A 4181-nucleotide genomic window follows, 5' to 3' on the forward strand; every position below is an offset into this window, starting at 1 on the left:
TCGGAGTTCATATGTTGGTTAGCAATTCATATTCAGTTTGAGTAAACTCATTTGGGCCGAATTTAGATGGGTCGTGTCTTGTATGAAAACTATATCAAACAGCTAGTGTAACTATGACATGTGACTAACTTTATGATGTGCCATACCCTGATGTCAATGGAAATTGTGAAACTGTTTTATGAACCGAAACGTGTACTGAATGACTAAAGTTATATAAGATCATGTGTATGGAAAGTAAGATGTTAATTATGTGATTTAGGTGTATGTGAATCGGTTACTTGTTATGGGTTGATCATGAACTGTGAGGTGCGTAATTAACTGTTATGAATAGTATCATGTTATGTGCATTGCTGGTATATTACTAGTGAAAGATGTGCGGCGAGTATGTGATTTATGTGTTACGAAACTAACTGTCTCTGGTAACCACGGTAGGGTTTGGTTGACCAACGGGGAACGGGTAATGTATCAAAACATACCGAGCAAATCCAAGGTGAGTTCACTGCTCTTTTCCAAGCATGCATCCCGGGAAGGGATACTGGGTAAACTGTTTATTTGGGATGTTGGTTATTGAACACAGTATAAATCATGTAAGACCCCATACATCTACCGTGTTGCTGAAGAAGCAACGAGGTATTTAGTTGATAGCGCTATTAGGTTTGGCACCCTCACACCGGGCCGAAAGGACGGGCGTGAACTAATTACCTGGACCTCATGACCAATGCCTAGTTAGAGGCATTGGGGTTGGGCATTCACATCGTGTACATATAAGACCCCTTACATCTATTCAAGGTTGTTTGATACCTTGACCTCATGACCAATGCCTAAATGGAGGCATTGGGGTTGGGCATTCACATCTAGTCGCCACATACGGTAATCGAGTAATAACAACATCAAAACAAATCGTTGAACTGTTTTATACACACATCTGGTAACTAAACGCGTTAACAAAACTTTGAACTCACCAGCGTCGTCTGACACACTTGTCTGCATGCTTGCAGGTCTATAGGGTTATATCTTGTGGAACATGCTGTCTGGAAGGCTGGAGAGGTCATGGGTCGTTATACTTGGAATCTCAATACGAACTTAATGGTTATGTACACACGGTTTATGATACAATTAACAAATGAGATATGCTTCCGCTGTATACAATGAATGATATGTATCGTTTGTAACTCTTTACATTAATGAATGAAAGTTTTAGTTAAACCTATCTAAGAGTTCAATGTGATTGGTGGCTTGGATCCTGGTACGTCACACGCCTCGCGGGGGTTCCCGTGTGTGGTATTTTGGGGGTGTGACACATAAAACTAACCCTTTTTAAGTACTAATGTTGGAAAAAGAGTGTTTTTTGTCTTCCTTTTGTATTTTCAGGATGAAATGAGCTCAAAATCACAAAAGAAGCAAAAAGACAACTAATTCTAGCATAAATACAAGAAAAGGAATAAAAGTAGACTGCCCGGATCCTCAAAGGCACCTCCCAAGGCAAAGAAGAGAAAACAGAAGACTGAACACGCCCCGTGTCCAGCGAACACGGGGCCGTGCCCAAGAAGCAGCAGAAAAGACAAACCAGTAGAAGCTTCCATTGCCCACCACGGGGCCGTGTCCAGCGGGCACGGGGGCGTGGTGAAAGTACAGCAGGCGCATTAATTGTAATTGCGAATTACAATTAATGAAGAGAGAGAATGTCAGACGGGCACGGGGGCGTGTCCAGCGGACACGGGGCCGTGCCCAGCCTTCTGTTCAGCCTATAAATAGGGGTGCTTGGTTTCATTCCATCTCATCCCTTGGCACACCACCTCTCTCACACTTCATCCACCACCCACGACCACCATAACACCATCATCCACCACCATCATCCATTGTCCATCATAGAGTGTGTGAGTCGTCTCGGGATCCAAGATTGATCGTAAGAGTTCTTGACAATCAAGGCCATGTTTGCCTAAGTCTCTTACATCACTTGGTGAAGACAAGTGTTTAGTATAATACTTTTTATTTTTAATCTTTTGCACTTTTTATTTGGTTTTGTATTAATGACTTTAATAACTAGTTACTTATGTTGAAGGCGATCTTTCCTTATCGTTTGTCCGTGGTGTCTTGGCATTATTTTACTGTCTATATAAAATAAAAGATTTTCACCATTCATATCTCCACGGTCTATATGGAGGTATGTTGGCTACCTGGTCGGGGGTTAAGGGAACGGTTTGGTAAGGGTCTTGCCCTTGTTCAGCGTTTAGAGGTCCTGCTTGGGACCTGGGTCAAATTTAGTAGGATCTCCTTCAATGCCCATAGGTATTGGATGGCGGGGATCCAAACTCTTTGACCCCCTCATAAGTTAACTACTATTAATACTATAACCCGGCTATTTAGGACTGTATCCCTGCTGACTCAGACTACTTAGCCGAGGGTAACGTCACCGCCGAAAGCGGGGCCTACCACAATTTGCATTAATAACTTAATTCATTATCTTTCAATAATCCGACCCTTTAGGATTGTATCCTTGCTGACTCAAACTACTGGGTTGAGGGTAACGTCGCCTTCAAAAGAGGGGCCTACTACAATAACTAAGATAATCTCTTAAACAAGTGCAAAAGTGCGAAAATAATCAAAGGTTATACTAACACACGTGTCGGATCCAAGTGATTCATCTTGTCTATCTGTTTTTATTTTATTTTATTTTTCAGCATTTAGTTAGTTTTTATTTTTCTTAGTTTAAAACATTTTTCTCACTTTTTGATTTGATTAGACGTTGAGGATAAACCGGTATTAAAAGCTCTTGTGTCCTTGGACGACCTCGGTATCTTACCAACACTATACTACGTCCACGATGGGTGCACTTGCCCATATGTGTGTTTAGTGTTAGTAAATATCGTGTTTTATAAATTTAAAACTTGGCTAAAAGTGTAAAAAGGGGCTTAAATATACATCTAAAATATATTACACTACACACGCATCAAGTTTTTGGCGCCGTTGCCGGGGACACAAGGATTTTAAGAAAGTTAGGAATCAACGGCCTAATCATATTTTTATTATTTTCTTTAATTTTTAGGATTTTTCGTAGATTTTCAGCTTCTGCAGAGCTCAGCACGGGGCCGTACCTGGTCGGACACGGGCCGTGCCCAGCATCGTTACTGGCAGTTTTTGTTTTCCAAGTTACAGAAGGCTGACCACGGGGCCGTGTCGGTGCAACACGGGGCCGTGTCCAACTTCCAGTAACTGGGATCTGGAAAACAATCACTGAAATTCCGACCACGGGCCGTGTTCGCTCAACACGGGGCCGTGGTGAACCTTCTGACCAACATTCTTTTCTGTTTTTATTGCAGGACTTGGAACCCGACGCCAACCTCACGTAGTGTATGAGCTCCAGTTCCAATAAAGACATAAAAGAACCACTAGAAGAACCCGAACGCTTTCTCAGAAAAAGGTTAAAAGCCAAAAACCAAGAGAAGGTTTCGGGGGATCCACCTCCAATGGCGGACCAACGTACCCTTATGGATTATCTACGACCCACCGTAGGTAATCTAGGCGCCGCTATCAATGCTCCGAATGTCGAAGCCAATAACTTCGAACTTCGGCCACATTTGATACAAATGCTCCAAAACTCCGCAACCTTCCACGGGCTTGCGGACGAGGATCCCCATCTACATATAACTAATTTCTTGGAAATATGTGATACCTTTCGGATCAATGGAGCATCAAACGACGCCATCCGCCTCCGTATGTTTCCCTTCTCACTAAAAGACCGAGCGAAAGCTTGGCTCAACGCCCTCCCAGCTGGATCGGTAAACACCTGGGATGAACTAGCCCAAAAATTTCTATATAAGTATTTCCCTCCTGCTAAAACTGCTAAGTTAATGGCTGAAATTAATACATATTCACAAGAGGACGGGGAATCCTTATATGAAACTTGGGAAAGGTTCAAGGAGCTATTACGCAAGTGTCCCCATCACGGCCTCGCAATATGGCAACAAGTATCCACTTTCTATAATGGATTGTTGCCACACACTAGGCAGACACTTGATTCTAGCTCCGGGGGACTTTTAGGTAATCGACGCCCACACGAAATATATAATCAAATTGAGGAAATTGCTCAAACCAATTTTCAATGGCACACCCCCCGGGGAAATAAGTCTATCGCCCCGGGCGCCCATAAGGTCGATGAAAGCACTTCTTTACAAGCCCAA

At 42.8% G+C, this 4181-nt stretch overlaps 1 non-coding gene across 1 annotated transcript; it reads right to left on the bottom strand.

Moving 5' to 3' along the window:
* Positions 1–3845: 3845 nt before the first annotated feature.
* Positions 3846–3952, bottom strand: LOC118489501. Its single transcript, XR_004887521.1, has one exon. It is a non-coding gene; the product is annotated as a small nucleolar RNA R71 (small nucleolar RNA).
* Between the last annotated feature and the right edge of the window lie 229 nt (positions 3953–4181).

The sequence above is a fragment of the Helianthus annuus genome, chromosome 17, assembly GCF_002127325.2.
Source record: "Helianthus annuus cultivar XRQ/B chromosome 17, HanXRQr2.0-SUNRISE, whole genome shotgun sequence".
Classification (NCBI taxonomy): domain Eukaryota; kingdom Viridiplantae; phylum Streptophyta; class Magnoliopsida; order Asterales; family Asteraceae; genus Helianthus; species Helianthus annuus.